Below are 17,326 nucleotides of genomic sequence, written 5' to 3'. Positions count from 1 at the left end.
TCCTACAAAACCTTTAAAATCCTATGGGGAAATGGCAAAGTAGAAATATGGATCTTGTGACATTTTAAAATTGCTGAGTAATGAACCTCTATGGATTTACGTTTGAAACCTAATTTAAGAATTTACATCAAGTATGGCATTAGCTGATGAGGTTAGAAGGACATGGCATGCAATCTTTGCTCAGCATACCAGTTGTAAAATTATTTCCTTTTCAGCAAAGCCCTATTGGTCAAAAGCTCTTGTTTGCGCAAGTATTTTCACAAAGGCTGGAGGAATTTCAAGATGTCTGTGTTCTAGGTGCTCAAGACCCTTAAGAATTAAATGATCGATACAAATTTGTAATGTAGCACACAGACTTATTTCCAGGTCTGAACTGTTCATGAATGCAATTCCTGGACTGTGGGTCGCTCGGATCAGATCCATGAACCAAATATTTCTTGCCACACAGGGATCAGTAGGTTCAGAGTACATGGTTTTCTATTCATCTTGCAGATCAACTTAGGCACCAAGTGAAAGATGGGAACACACAAGCAAACACTGAACACCAGTGCATTGAAAGGGTTTCCCTCTCATTCCTGGTTACCAGTAGAAAGCATGTGTAAAAGGCTGCGCAGGGCATTAAGAAACACATAAAGCCCACTTTTTTAGTGTTTTTCAGACCAAGGCACCCTGCTTTCTTTAGTGCTTCAAGACTGCTCGAAGTACTACCTTCAAAATCTGCAGACTACAAAAAGCCCAGCAACGCCTTTGATTGTAACAAACATCCTATACCTATCAGCTACTCAGACACAAAAAGGGCTCACAGGAATGGTCAGACAACATGAAATTAACCTGACAACATGAAATTAACCTGATTCTCCAAAGCGTGTAGGACATCTGTTTTTTCCATGACGCTGAAATTAACATTTCTTACGACTGTGGAAAAAATAACAGCCGACTAAAGGGTACTAGATTTAGTATGCTTTTATCACAACTGATAGACAAACACATACTGGTGGTTCCTTGTCAGGAGCTCCAGTACGCAGCTTGCCTGTCTCCTGTGAAGCCCGACGTTCTGCACTTTGCCTCCCTGTCTTGAAACTGTGCATCGTTAAATTTAGTAGTGTTCCTGAAAACATGATTTTAGTTTTTTCAGGAGCACTGCTAGTGTGCGGGATAGCCCTCTCGGCCTCGTCTAAAGCTCCTCATGGAAAGAGGAGGAGGAGGGGGCTGAGAGGGCCGAGGCATGAACCAACTACACAGTGCTATTAAAACACAACACTGTGTAGATGGATGTCTGGATTGCATGTCTCAGTGATGTAGTTCAATTACGTTCCTCTCACACAGGAAACACGTCAAGGCTAGGTCTTGGTCACATGTGGGAACATGGAAAGGGACCGGAGGAAATATGAGTGTGTAATTCTTTTGAGAATGTAGAAACTGCTGATAGTTTAAACGACCAGCTGTGATCAGGCAAGTGAAAACAAGCAGAAAGACTAACCATTTCAATATTCCATCTTTTATCATTAAGCAAAATCACAAACTGTAGAATGTTGAAATGTTCTCCCCTTTGGGGGTCGACTAAGACCCTAGACACCTAAAGGCATAAATATCCTATATATATATCATCGCTCTCTAGCCCTGTCCACGACAATGAGAATCACATGAGCCTTTCAAATCAAAATGTTTTTAACAACCCCTTGAAAAAAGGAATGAGGGTAAAAGCATGATACTTTTACAAATCAGTGATGGTGTGCGTTTCTTGGATCTTTTCTTGGGGATTTGAGGGACCAAACATTCTGCACTTCGTGTTCTTTCTACTGACAAAAAATGTGTGGAGTGGCTCATCCACAGATTATAGCTGAGAGCAGTTCTCAATATCCCATTGAGAAGATCCAATGTTGCGTTCTCCTCACCCACTAAAAAAGCTGTAGGTAGACATCTACAACACACATGCACACCTTAATTGCTTCTTCACATACTTGCTTGGACCCTACACTGCTTACCTTGTTGAGATCATACACTGTTAACACGTTTTCCAACAGTGTTTAAATCAGTTTTTCTGGCAAAAAAGTAGGAAGTCTCTAAAGGATAATCGGATTGCCTTTAGTTCTAACAAACTGATATTGGAAGAAGACTGACTGCTGCAGAGGTGAAAATGGTTTTACTTTCTTTGCTTTTTATAGCAGTCTTCATAAACTGTTTAAAATATAATATCCATGAAACTAATAGAATAAAATGCAAAATAAAACATGACAACGCATCAAAAGGCCAGTCCCAAGGTGCACACATCACCTAATGCCAGGCACACCCACTTCATCATACAACTCTCCTCCTAAAGGAAGCTCACAATTAAGTGTTTCGTCCCCTACTAGACACATTAGGTGTTCTAACATACAAGTTTTTCTCTGAGCAGAGCTGAATTCGAACACTTCAGTACAGGTCATACATTCAGTTTACTTGTAGGTGAAATGACTTGTGCACACAGCTCTCTCCTTAAGCAAAGCTCTGCACCAAAAGGCCAGTTCCCAAGTGCACACATCATTTAATACGAGGCACATCCACTTCTGCACACAACTGTCCTCCTAAAGGAATCTCAGAACTTATGACATGATTTAGATCCTGGCAGAGGGGTTACTCCGTCACAATGGTGACGGATATCCTGTGCGTCAAAATATAAATCCCACTGGATATAATGGGATTTATATTTCAGCGGCCAGAATATCCGTGACTGTTGTGATGGAGTTACACCTCTGCCAGGATCAAAAACAGGACCTATGGGTTTAGTCCCCTACTAGACACATTAGGAGCCAAAAGGACTAAGCTTCTTTTACATTGAAGTTTCTCTCAGAGCAGAACTGAGCATGAATACTTCAGTCCCCTACCACACATACCATGTACTGGTGGATGAAGTTACCTGTTGCCTCCCTATACAAAGGGTCCGCATCAAAATGCCATTCTCCCAGTGAACTCATCAATTAATTCCAGGCCGATGTACTTCACCATACAACTCTCCCCCTAAGTAAAGCTTACAAGTGGGTATTCACTTACTAGACATATTAGGTGTTAAAAGGCCAGAGCTGCTTTAATAAACAAGTTGCCCCCTGAACATAGCTTAGTGTGTACACTACCGTCCCAGGTCATACATACCTTGTACTAGTAGGTTCTGCAGCAAAATGCCAGTCCCCAAGTGCACTCATCACCTTATACCAGGCACTTCTACATGCAACTCTCCTCCTAAGCAAAGCTTAAGAGCTCAGTGTCTACTTCCCTCTAGACCTACTAGGTGTTAAAAAGGCCTGAGCCTTTTTAGTATTCAAGTTTCTCTCCGACTTCAAAACTTAGCATGAAGACTTCAGTGCTCCACCATACTTATATTCTGGTACATGAAGTCACCTGTACACACAGTAGCTCCCCTAAACAAAGGTCTGCATCTTAAGGCCATTATCCCAGTGAACAAACAATACATTCCATGTCGACATACTTCTGCATACAACTCCACCCCAAAGCACTGTTTACAACCAAGTATGTACTACCCTATTAAACGTATTAGGTGTTAAAAGGCCCGAGCTTCTTTAATTTACAACTTTTTTTCTGAGCAGGGCAGTGTGTTACACTCCAGACCACACATTCCTTGGACTGGTAGATTAAGTGACTTGTACACACAGCCCTCTCCGTAATAAACAAAGCTCTGCATCAAAAGGTTAGTCCCAAATGCATATGCCACCTAATACCAGGCACAGACACTTTTGCATATAACTCTCCCCCTAAAGATAATCACAATTCCTAATGAAAGAAAATATATAGGTTTGAAATAGTGATTCCTATTGAGTCACAAATCAACCTTCGTCATGAATGATAATGAGGTAGGTCGTAGTTCATGACCCAAAATGAATGCAGGTATCGTAGGGATGGTGGCTTGCTGGGGTCAGCAGGCAACCATTGTCCGTGACTACTTTATAATAAAGCAATTTTTATTTATTTGTTTTTTTAAATGCAGTAGATTTTCCTTAAAGAAAAACAGGATGTGTCAAAAAATAAAATGAAATGTTTAAGTTTCATTTTTTTAAGTAGGTACTCGTCCCCTGGACCAATATATACTCTTAAAATTATTTGTTTCAAAATGCACAAATTGGAAGGGGTCCCTGGGGGTCCTAATGACAAATGGTTACCACCACCCATGTGGCGTTCGTAAAAAATTGTTTTTGCAACTGTAATTCGGTTCATACATAACACTGTAATTGGGTATTTGGAAGGAATGACCTAAACACGTCCCTTACAAATACCAAATCATTCAACACAAATTGCGATTGGTAACATGTTACTGAATCACAATTTGTCCTCTGTCATATGTAAAAGCATTTCTGCGGTCGGAAACAGCTCAATTCTGGAAATCAGGCCATTTCCGACCGCAAAAATACTTTTTAACATATGGCCTTAAAACTCTCTGTGACATGGCCCATGTTACACGTTCATTTGAACTTGTCTAAGATTCATTCTGGACAAAAAACAAATTACATCTAATTTCCATCCTGAATTGCAGCTAAGCCACAGCGCTGCTAAGTTGTGAAAGCCCCTGGTCCACTGGGTGTTTCTTACAATCCAGGCATAAACAGGCAAATTGATCCCATGGGTGGAAGCAGGATCAAGAAACCTGCGGAATCAGCTTCAACACAGACTTTTGAATTTTTACATGGTAAGGAGCAGTAAAGAGTGGGCCAGTGATGTCTTTCTTAGGGACTGATTACGAGTTATGTCGGTGGGTCCGCCGGTCCAACGTGGTGCCAGCCCCAAGAAGACTGTTGTGCTGGTTCTCTCCTGCCTTCTGTATTAAGATGTGTATAGGCGCAACTGTCGAATGTGTCGACATATTGCTGCCTGCCAGCGGCGCGGCTGGATGCAATGCTGGCAGTGCATACTCCGACACCATCATGGCCGCGGCCAACCGCCAAGCCTATTACAAAAACACAGTTGACACTGCAGCCCCTTTGAAGCTGTTGATCACTGCGGTACACTCAGCAAAGCAAAGCACCAGTACAGTGCCCATTGAATGGATTCAGAAACAACATAGATGACGTCCACTGGCCAAGTGGACACACCTTCAAATCACATCATAAAACACTCCATCACAGACCATGATCCTTTGCCTCTCCACTGCAGCAGAGCAAGACAGAGACCACACATCATAGTTTCATTTTTGTGAGATATGGAAGACCTTTTTTTCCTATCCCCTCTAACACCTTTAACAAACTTTAAAAAAAATTCCCAGTATCACGTCTTGTTTCTTAGTCCTTGTCACCCACTTTAATTTACAGTCATGTCACGTTCTAAAAATCCATGTTTTTCTGAAGATGAGTTAAGAGTCACGGTGGATGAAATTATAAGAGTAGACGTTATAAGTCCAACATACCCCTCTCAATAGCAAAATGGAAATGTGGCAAAAGGTAGTCAACCGAGTGAATGATGTAGGCACCACCTTGTGCACAAAGGAGGATTTTAGGAAGAGGTGGAATGACCAGAGGGGGAAGGTACGTTCCCTGGCCTATGGTGGTGGTCCTCCCAGCAACTTATTACAACTCTTTCCTTGAGAGAAGAAGGTCTTGGCCATCCTACATACTGAGGGCTTGACAGGAATAGCTGGGGGAGCACAGACTAGTAAATTACACCACAGAAATTGTCACAAAACTTCAATGTCCTGTATGCTCACATCTTAGCTTCTGCCACTGTGTTATTAATCTACTTTCTTAACATGCAATAACTAAAATATCAGAGACCTTAGATTGTCAATGTGTATTATTGTACACAACATCACAGGTATCAATCTCCATTACATGCCATTTGTTGGAATGGGGTCTGTAAGTGTTTTAATATCAAAACATAATCCCAGGACCCATGGTATGTGTCAATATGTATAAGTTGGATTTATGGTCCAACCTAACAGTAATGTGGCAACAGGTATGTAAGGCTAACCATTTGTCGAGTATTAGGATGTAGAGAGACTGACATGACTACAACTACCATGGGGCCCTGTTTCTGTAACTCAAAGCAAGAGGCTATTGAGTTCCTGCCCAAATACAGTTGTTTGCCATGTCACAACTGATGTTCACTCATCATGGAGTTTACCATTTGTCTAGTGTTGGGAGTTAGAAAGTGACATGTTTACAACTACCATGAGGCAACTGATGTTCACTCATCATGGACTAAGCAATGTACAAACCATGCTTAACTAGGAGACGTGTCTGCCTACCTATCTTGATGCTGTCCTGGTATCCCCAAATTAAACTACTGATGTCATGAATGACACCTACAGGTTATCTATTGGCTCTGCACTGCTCACATGATGTCTATTGCTACATCTACCCACCAAGTTGTGTGTTTGCCTGTATCTCACACATCTAGGCCTTGGAATGGTCAAATACACGTTACTTCGCTACTGTGTTGGCTTAACAGGTCAACGCTAATCAGAAGCAAGCCATTTGGAGAGCCATCAACAGGAAGGTATGGACCCTTGGAATCTATCACCGGCGCAGCGTGCATTGTCAGAAAAGGTGGGAGGACCTGAGATGCTGGCCCTGAAGACCACGGAGGTCCAGCTTAGCCTGTCCTCCCAACATGGACAATGGGCACACCAGACCCTTAAACTCCCCTAATGGCCCGCATATTGACAGTGGCCTACCCGGAGCTTGAAGGGGGAGTTGAGGGAATCACAGCAGCTCCAGGGTTGAGTCCTGGACAGATTGATGTATGTTACATTGGCATCTTTGTGTGGTAGAGGCAGCCATCTCCCCATGAATACTGGGGGTGGCCCATGTGCGACACACAAGAATAATTATTGTTTGTGTGGGTCTGGTAGTAGCTGCATGCTGATGTGCCTTACCTATTGTTCTAATGACCAAGAACACAGTCCACTACCAATATGCTCTTTTAAGCAAAACACATGGCTGAGTGCAATGATCAAGCAGTTTGTTTCACCCTGATGTGGTTGGTATAATCTGACCTTGGAACCAGAGGTGGAGTCACCCAGCACAAGGGGAAATATTCAGTGGATGGATTTGTGGGATGTAATCCAAAGGGGCTGACACTGTTTTGGGTGATGTTTCATATGTTAAGTGTGTTATCTTGGCTTGGCCAGTGTTAACATCAATTGGGGTCCTTTTCTCCCAATGATGTGGGTTGGGCATTTGTTTAATGTGTGCAAGCTAGAGATTTGTGTACCACACAGAGGGTGTTCAATGTTCATACTTTTGTATACATTTTAATGCACGTGTACCTTACACATACTTTATCTAAATGTGTGACCCATGCTGTTAATGCTGTATTTCCTTTCATAACTTGCACTGACACATCTCCCATATATGCATGGCACTTGGTTATACTATTGGTTGTCCCTGATATATATCAAGCCACAGTTCCTGTGCAAATAGTGCATTTCAGGCAAGTGCGAAGTGGAATGTGGCCCAGGGTACCAGCCTTCCAGGGGTCCCCCTGGTGGAAGCGTTCCTACTCTGCAGGGATTCTTTACTTTGTGGCCTTTGAATCTTTTTCACACTAATTATTTTGCATTCCATTTACGTAACATTATCTTGAAATGTGGGTGATATGTGGAAGTCCATTGCAGAGATTTAGCAGAGAACGTGTGTTTCAGTTCAAATTGCACATCCTTACAAATGTTTCTTTTATATCATGACAGGCCATGACATGTGAGCAATGTGATGGTGTCACTTAGATTTGTAGACATGATATTGATGAGGAGTGACTGTTGTGTGACACAATGTTATAGACACATCACTATTCCTGATTATGGGATGTGCACACATACCAATTGTTGTAGTGTGGCTGTGCAGTGTCAGTGTCATGTCCAAAGAGGACATTATAGGGCTGTGACTGGGTCATACATTGAGTACAACGCCTAACAGGGGCCCACAAAATATGTTTGGCCCTCAGGCCACAGCCCCTACGCCAAGTCCATGGTGGGGCATCTATTTGCTGTGGAGTTGATGGAAACGCATACGTGTTTAGCTTATGGTCTGTTGTGCACACAACAGCATCAGTTTTGGGAGTCATTGAGCAGCACAAACAGTGGAAGTGCGTGTACAACCAGCTCCATGGCAGCACAGGATGCGTGAAGATGAGTACACATGATTTTCAACCTTATAGCTCTCTCTTTCTGCCAGCTCAGATGTGGTGGTTGGACCGCGACAGTCATGTCAGCGGAAAGCTACCTCAAAATTGGTCTGGCAATAACACTGGCAGTCAGCCTCCTGACAGGCACAAAGGCCTATCTTGCCAATGCCCGAGTCTAGATTTACTGGTGATGTGGGCGGGATCACTGCAGTCTCATCTATGTAACCGCATGTATCGTAATACGGTGGTCGGACTGCCAACACTGCAGCGGTATAACCTGTGCTGTGGCCATGTCAGTGCCAAGACTGACCAACTTGTAATCAGGCCCTTAGGCCCTCATTGCAACCTTGGCTGGTGGCAATCGCAATGCAGCCGCACTCCCGCGGGGTCTATTTGGAGATCCCCGCTGGGCCGCAACACAGGAGCCTGCTCCAAATGGAACCGGCAGTGGTGTGGTTGTGCGATGGGTGCAGTTGCACCCATCGCGCTTTTCACTGTCTGCTATGTAGACGGTAAAAAGCTGCATGGGGCCGTGGCAGGGGGCCCCTGCACTGCCCATGTCAGTGGCCCGCTACTCCCCTTTCCGGCAGCCTTTTCATGGCGGTTCAAACCGCCATGAAAAGGCTGGCGGAAGGGGGACTCGTAATCCCCTGGGCAGGGCTCCAAGCAGCGCTGCCCTGGGGGATTTAAACCGCTGGGACAAAAGTGGCAGGAAACCACCGGTCCCGGCGGTGCGACCGCAGCGCTTTCGCCGCGGTCATAATTCCCAGTGAAGCACCGCCAGCCTGTTGGCGGTGCTTCGGACAAAACAGCCCTGGCGGTCAAAGACCGCCAGGGTTGTAATGAGGGCCATAGTCTCTAGAATACAAACCATTTGTCAGGAGTGGGCCCATAAACATGGGCAGAGTAACAGATGCTGTGTTTGATGGGGTGCTTTGATTTACTTCAGACTGAGACAACAACAAATAAAAGGAATGCCAACAACTTAGCACTCTTAGTCTGAGTGATACATTTATTAAACCACTTTGCAAGGTTCGCAAAGGAAAAGCATGCAGGTCAAATGCAGCAACCTGAATACATTTCTGAAAATAATCACAGCAGCAGATAAATAGTGGAAACCATGGAAACAAACAATGAAAATACACTACTTCAAACATGGATAATATATCTACATATACAGTGATTAAATATTGATTCACAATGCAAAGCTAAAAAAAATAAAGTAGAAATAAAAATGCATCACCATGGGGCAAGATAGGACCATCATCTCCCTGCCAACTTCAAGTCGAGAACCGAGACGACTGCCGAAAGAGAGAAAACAACACTCCATGTGAACCGGGCAAAAGCATCCCTTTCCTGGAATGAGTTCTGTCTAACCACAGTAATCAAGCTTCCCTCTTAAATACCTTAAACAAGCTAGAGAGGAGAATTCTAGAAACTTCCCCCTCCCATATTGTAAGTCTGTACCAGTCTGTGTTGAAAGAACACGTTAGAGATTGGCCACATCCCAAGGTGCGCTCCCAAGACCAAAATGTTCCATGTTGTACGATAAACATTCTTCTAGGACATCCTTATCTTTCCCTCACTCCCCCATGTTATTTACTTGCCCTGTGGAGAAAGAGTGAAAACATGTTGCACAAGCTGTGCACAGAAAAATACCGGACGGTGACGGTGTATGAAGCTAAGTTAAACACAAAATGGAGTCAGTTGTCAAGATGGATCTGGTGGTTAAATACAAATAGCATTACATGGGGCGGGTGGTGGGAATAAATGAATGGCCATGATGACACATATGGGCTTGGGCTGTAAACATTGGGAGAAGTAATCTCAGCCAGCTTTCCCTTTGAAGTATCTTGCTCGCTGCTCTTCTGACCACTAGGTTTAGCAAATATGCTGCACTCGATACAGACAGTTTGGTGGGAGGCAAAGGTGGCTGGGTAGGCAACAGTCTGCCTACAGTGCACCAACCATTAATCAACAAAACAGAGAAGCACAACCAGGTTGCACAGCATGTACACAAAGCTTTGACTGCATACAGACAGAAAAGAGTAGAAAATCAGTGAAAATTAAATCCTTGTTTTGCACACCGATTGTTGAACATACTTAATGCAGTGAGATATGGACAGTTTTTAATGTGTTCAAATATTACGAGACCAAACATTCACACTTATGACCCTTTTTGCTTTCACAAATGTCCTTTAAAATGCACCATTTGCTACTCCTTTTTTCAATTTTTGTTTGCATGAGAACATCCTCTTTTGTCCATCATGCTTGCCTGCGACATTACACTCATCCACAACTTTCACGCCCAACCATTTTCAAATGGCGCCTGCTGCCACTACTAAATGTTGATAGGACATATAAAAATAAGCTATTGTGGTATCTACAGAGGTCTGGCATAAGGCTTACAGCCTTCCAGAAAGCAAGGTACTAACAAGTGCATGACCCTTTTTTAATTTGTTTATTATTTTAATAAGGTAGGTATCCTTCATGGAATTGAAACTTTCCTTCATGCTAGCTTGGAAATTCTGTATTTGAATTGATTTTATACTTGTGAATTAAACTCGAGGGCGAGGGGAGCACCACGGTGGAGACAGAAGTTGACAACACTGACTCAGATATCTCCTCTGATGGAAGCTCCCTGGTGGTGAGGAACACCTCTGAGACCACCCCAGCTGCAGGTAAATCCACCCCCCCATACCAGCACCACTCTCCCAGTAGCCCCTCAGCGAGTTGCCCGTGCCCGCTCACCCAGGAGGGTGGGCATCTCCTTTGCCCCACGCACCTCAGGCCCCGCCTCAGTGAGCCCTGCTGCCCTGAGTGAGGAGGCTATTGACCTCCTCAGATCCATCTCTGTAGGGCAGTCAATCATTGTGAATGCCATCCAGGGGCTGGCATCCCAGATGCAGCAATGCAATGCATTCCTGGAGGGCATCCACAGTGGATTGGCGGCACAACAGAGATCGATTCAGGCTAAGGCCTCCGCTCTGATGGCAGCCATTGTCCCTGTTCCTACTGTCCCCCCTCCAACTACCACTTCCCAGTCCCATTCTCCTCAACCCCAACCCATCCCATGCACACATACAGACGGGCATGCACACAAGACATCACACAAGAATAGCACAGTCAAACACAGGCACCACACTTCAGTCCACAAGCACTCATGCAAACACCAGACAGTAGCACACACAACCACATCCACTGCCTCCACTGTCTCCCCCTCCTCCTCCGTCACAGAGACGTCCACACTCCCACCTGTATGCACTGCATCAACATCCACCACCAGCATCACCACACCAAGCAGCACACACACCTCACTAGCAGACACCGCCACAACATCCATGCATGCGTCCCCTACGTCCTCTCCCACCCTGTCTGTCCCCCCTCCTGAAGGACACAAACGCAAGCACTCAAGACACCCGACACCCATCCACCTCAGGCATGCACACTGCCCATGCACCTGCACCCAAGCCCAGCAACATACACCTCCAACAACCACTCCCCTCAACCTCTGCTCCCTCCCCCTCCCCTGTCCTGCCCGCAAGAGCAGGGTCCCAATGAACCAGCCCAGCACCTCAGCCAAACAGTCCACACGGACAGTGGAGGCACCTCCTAGTCGTGGAGGCAAGACAGTGACTGATCCCACTCCACCAGCAAGGAAGGGTAAGGATCCCATACCCCCTGCCATGAAGGGGAAGGAGACCTCAACTCCTGCCATGAAGGGGAAGGAGCCCTCAACGCCTGCCATGAAGGGGAAGGAGCCCTCACCTCCTGCCATGACGGGGAAGAAGCCCTCGACTCCTGCCATGAAGGGGAAGGAGCCCGCACCTCCTGCCATGAAGGGGATGAAGCCCTCGACTCCAGCAGAGGCTGGCAGGGTGACACCACCACTAGTGGTCACGGAGCCCTCACATCCAGCTGAGGCAGTGCAGCCCACTTCTCCTGCAGAGACTGCACCTTCACCTGCTGAGACAGTGCAACCCTCACCTCCAGCAGAGGTTGCCCAGGAGGCACCTTCACCTGCTGACAGTGCAGTCCTCACCTTCAGATGAGACAGTGCAGCCCTCCCCTCCAGCAGAGGGCATGTAGGCCACCCTCCTGGGACTGCTGTACAAGGAGCCTCCTCCAGAAGCAGTGGGCAAGTCATCCACCTGAGATTTCTGTGCGGATGATGTTAGGAAACAAGTTGGGCCTTGGACTGTGCCCTGTGGCCCCTTTGTACTTTAGACTGGGCATTGGCCCTTTGTGGACCTTTGTACATATCTCTTTTAGTTCATTTGGTGGCTCTTCCCATTCAATACATTCTCATTACTGCCTTCTTGTTGTCTTAGCATTATTATGCAGTGTGTTGTGTACTATTGTTTTTCGTCTGCAGCTGGTTGGGTGTATGGTGTGCGTGTGAATGGTGTGTGTGTAAATCATGTGTGTTGTGCATGTGTGTGTGTGTGTCACTCTCCTTTTCCTCCCTCCCTTGTGTGCTAGGCGGCTGTACTCACTGTTGTCTTCGTCGGCATTGGTGTTTCAGGTATATCATGGCGTAGAAGAGCATCGGGAAGCCTTGCAGTTCCGGTTCCATGGCGGCTTTGTCCTTCTCTGTGTCTCTGATAGCGCAGTGCTTCCGCCAGGCTTTTGATGGCATTGGTTCTGCCCCGGAAATCGTGGCAGGGTGCAGGTCCCTGTGTGTGAGGGTAACCCTGCATGAGCAGAGGTGTCCCTACTAACTCCAGTTCCACTACAATGGACTTCGTAAGTGCAGGGAAGCCATTTTACCCGTGTACCGGACACAGATGTCCATCTGCATCCAGCTACACAATGGTAACTCTGAACGTGGGCATGTCTGGTATCAAACATGTCAGAATCATATCCCAATACTGCTGGTTGCATGATTCCATGCTCCTACTAGTCCTCTGGGGTTTTCCGGGCAGCCCGCGCTGCTGCCACCCCCAGACAAGTTTCTGCCCTCCCGCAGCTTGACCAGCTCAGGAAGAGGAAGATAAAACAAAGGATTTCCTGTGGGAGAGGGAGGCAACACCCTCTCCCTTGGAAATAGGTGTAACAAGGCTTGGAAGGTGTAGCCTCCCCAAAGCCACCGGTTTTCTTTGAAGGGCACATTTGGTACTCTCCTTGCATAAGCCAGTTTGCACCTGTCCAGATACCCCCGGTACCTGCTCTGGCGCGAAACTGGACAAAGGAAAGGGGAGTGGCCACTCCTCTGTCCATCACCACCTTAACAGTGGTGCCCAGAGCTCCTCCAGCTGACTACCTGATTCTGTCATCTTGAAACCAAGATGTGCAGAGGCCTCTAGGAGCATCTGAGTGGCCAGGTCAGGCAGGGGACGTCACAGTCCCCCCCTGATGGTGGTCACCTTACTAGGTGGCCAAACCCCCTTTCAGGGCTATTTAGGGACTGCCCTGAGGGTGCATCCCCAGATTCGATGTATAGGATTCCACCAGGACTCCTCTGCATCGTTTATTTCATTTTCTGGCCACTGGAACCGCAAATGGACTCTTCAGGCACCGACAATCTGCAACTGGAGCGATGACGCCACTTTGCAACATTGTTTCTCCAGCTCCTTCCAGCAACTACAACATTTCCCCGAATGTGTATCCTATGAGGTCGGCGAGACCTCAGCCTGCACCAAGAGGCAAGAAAGAATCTCCCTTGGAGTGAAGGCAATCACTCCCCTGCATCTGCAGGCATCAACTGCAATGACAACCAGTTGCATGGATATGCTCTCCTCTGGAACTGCGTGGATCCGGCATTGCAGGTAGTGGTCTGGAGTGGTCCCTTTGGTCATCTCTGCAGCTGGCCAATTGGGAGACAGTAAGCCCTTGCCTCTCCTTGCAGGACATAGTACCCCTGTGCACTGCAACTCTTGCAGCGACTAAGGCTTTTTTACTCCTCCTCCAAGGGATCTTCAGACTCTGTGTAGCCCTTGCCCCCAGCACAACCTCCTGCCAAGCACAGTCTCTCCTCTCTGCTGCTCCAGAGACGTGGGACTCTTCAGCTGTGCTGACTGGGCCTTATTGAGACTTATTGTGCCTGCTGTCAGTGGGTTGCATGTGGGGGCTGTTTCTGCTTCTGTTGGCTCTCCCGATTGCTGAGGGTCACCTTGGGTTCCCCTCCAAGGGTCATGTCCCCTGGGCCTAGCTGGTCCTCTTCAGCCTTGCAACTATGCTTTTGTTTGTCTTACATTAGTCAAGGCTTATTGTTGGTCCTCCTGCACCACTGACCATCTGCAACCCGACAACTGAAGTGGGACACCATCTGCATTGCTCCAAGGACTCCTCTTCAGCTCCGGCACTCCACAGGTGGTTTTCTTCTCCCCCACTTCGACCTGGTTCTGCATACACATAAGGGTGGGTAGTGGCTCCTGCCCCCCAATGGACACTCCATCGTGGACTGGACTTTGTCCCCTTCTTTTGCAGGTCCTCTTCTACTGGAACCCTCCATTGGGTTCTTTCTGTCTGGTCCTTTTCTCGTCCAATCCATTTTGTAAATCATCCTGTTAGACCTTGGAAAAACCAGGTACTTACCTCTGCTCTCCTGGTCACTGGGGTTCACTCTGGTACTCACTCTTGGGGTTCCTAGTTCCTCCAGCTCCCCTCTAACAAATCCACATCCTTGGGTAGGGAATTTATTTCACATTCCACTTTCTTGTTATATGGTTTGGTCCGCTCCCTGGGGTCCTTGCTATTTTTTTACTATGTATTGCCAATGCTTGTTGTTTCTATACTATATACTGATTGCTATTGTGTATATAATTAGTGTGTACTTACCTCAAGTTGGGGGGGGGGGGGGACTGCCTATAAGTGTTCTAGTGTTGTGTTACTATAATAAAGTACCTTTATTTTTGTAACACTGTGTGGATCTTTCATGTGTGATAAGTTGTTGTGTGGCTATGGTGGTATTGCATAAGATTTGCATGTCTCCTAGATAGGTCTTGGCTGCTCATCCACAGCTACCTCTAGAGAGCCCTGGCTTCCTAGACACTGCCTACACTTCACTAATAGGGGATACCTGGACCTTGTATAGGGTGGTCTCACAATAGGTGTCCACCACACACCAGGCCAGCTTCCTACATTAGTGTTGAGGCGATGGAATAAGACACTTGCAATTGCCTTACCACTTTGTCACTAGTAACGTTCCACAGGAAAGTCCACTGATAGTTTTTAGGAGCACACTGCACTTAGTGATCAGGATCACTAGTCACTTAGTTTGGGTGAGTTGGGGGGTCTAGCGTAGTCCTTTCTCCAAACTTTCAGGGAGTGTAGTTGTTAGAGTAGCCCAGTGCCCTCACACCATTCTAGCAAGATGTCTTCAGTGGAAAACACAACTCAGGTCCCAGACTCGCAATATGAGAGCTGCACTCTTCAAGAGTTGTGGGAGATGTGCGCTTCCAGGAAGCGGATGACAGGGAGAAATCCCAACTACTTCTGGGGTTACTCCTCCAGGCTGACCAGGACAACTCATGTATCCAGAGGGAGGAGATAGTCGAGGATGACCCCCCCCACCCCCCAACCTTAGACAGGGTAGATTAGGCTACTCTGGAGAGGGTCAGGAAGAATCTCTGGTACACCACAGCCCTATTAGGAGCACTGCATGTAATGAAAAGGGGGGAGACAGTAAAGTAGGCCCACTTTTACTCCTAGAGGGATAGTTCAGAGAGTCCCCAGGAGGAGGGACAGGTCCTCCTCTGTCAATACCAATGTCTCATCAGTATCTGATGGGACCCACTGCTCCACCTCAGGGGAAGATTCTCTAGATAGGGAACTCAGGAAGCTGAGATTGGAGGAGGTGAGGCCGAGACTGCAGCAGCAGTTAGCCCTAGATAGGGAGGCCTTAGCAGTGGAGAGGGAGAGACAGAATTTGGGGCTAGCTCCCCATGGTGGCAGCAATATCAACTCCTATGACTTTAGGAACCTAATTAAGATAGTTCCACCTTACAAGGTGGGAAATGACATCCACAAGTGGTTCACTGCCTTAGAGAATGTCTGTAAAGTACAAAGGGTCCCTCAGAGACAGTGGGCGGCAATCCTGTGGCTCTCCTCTGACAAAGCCAGAGAGAAACTCCTCACTGTCAGAGAAGTAGATGCAAATGATTACGCAGCACTCAGCAATGCACTCTTAGATGGATTTGGGCTAATCACTGAGCAATATAGAATCAAGTTCAGGTAGACTAAAAAGGAGTCCCTCCAGGATTTTATAGATTTTTTGGACTGCTCTGTTAAAGCTCTAGAAGGCTGACTGCATGGAAGCAAAGTGCAATCTGATTCAAAGAGAGACTCTGATCTAATCTCTTCCCAAAAATTAGGAAAGAAGGCAGACAAATGGGTCCGCACCAGGATTGGTAGGAAAGCTCCCACAGGGGGTGCCCACAAGAAGAAGGATTCAGGAAAGAATCAGGATATGGGTGGGGACAAAAACAAGGAAAAGAATCTTCATCAGGCCCACAAAACTCTTCTGGGGGATATAAGTCCTCTTCCCCTTCCCACAAGAAACCTTGGTGCTACATCTGTAGAAAACAAGGCCATAGGGCAGGTGAATGAACCTGTCCTAAAAAGAGCACAAAGCCTTCTACCACTACTACTACTAGTACCCTTAGTGCCCCTAGCAATAGCAATAGTAGTGGTAATAATAGAAGTCAGTCCAAAAGTATAGCTGGGCTCACCTTGGGGACTGTAGTGAGCTCTGGGGTAGTCAAGGGGAACGCTGAGGCTGAGTGGGCCTCTGAGAGTGGCATTGACTTTGCCACCCTAGCTGCTTGTCCACTTAATATGGCTAAGTACAGGCAGCATTCTCTAATAAATGGTGTTGAGGCTGCAGCCTACAGAGACAGGTGCCAGTGTTACTATGGTGACTGAAAAACTGGTGTCACTGGAACAACACCTTCTTGGTTACATGTACCACGTGACTGATGCTCACCATACCACTGTGTGCCACTCCATGGCAGTTATTGACTTTAGCCTGGGGTGGGGGGGTTACTGGCCCTAAAAAGGTTGCAGGGTCCTCTGATCTACCTGTAGAGTGTCTGACAGGTAATGACTTGGAGACTTTAGCTTGGGTTGAAGTGGAATTGGATGCCCATGCAGCAATGCTGGGCAGCCCTGGGCACATCTTTGCCATGACCAGAGCACAGGCCAAAAAGAAAAGAGAACAGGAAGCCCTGGAGCCCAGAGCAATGACCCCTAAAAAGAAAGGCAATCAGGGTAAACATATACC

The 17,326-nt window shown here is 46.6% G+C and overlaps 1 protein-coding gene across 2 annotated transcripts in view; it reads right to left on the bottom strand.

Annotated features, from left to right (window-relative positions):
• MEIKIN (meiotic kinetochore factor) overlaps positions 1-17,326 on the bottom strand; it is a 637,531-nt gene that overhangs the window by 446,319 nt on the left and 173,886 nt on the right. The window lies entirely within an intron of this gene.

This window comes from Pleurodeles waltl, chromosome 7, assembly GCF_031143425.1.
Source record: "Pleurodeles waltl isolate 20211129_DDA chromosome 7, aPleWal1.hap1.20221129, whole genome shotgun sequence".
NCBI lineage: Eukaryota > Metazoa > Chordata > Amphibia > Caudata > Salamandridae > Pleurodeles > Pleurodeles waltl.
This window is presented reverse-complemented; position numbering and strand designations above follow the sequence as displayed.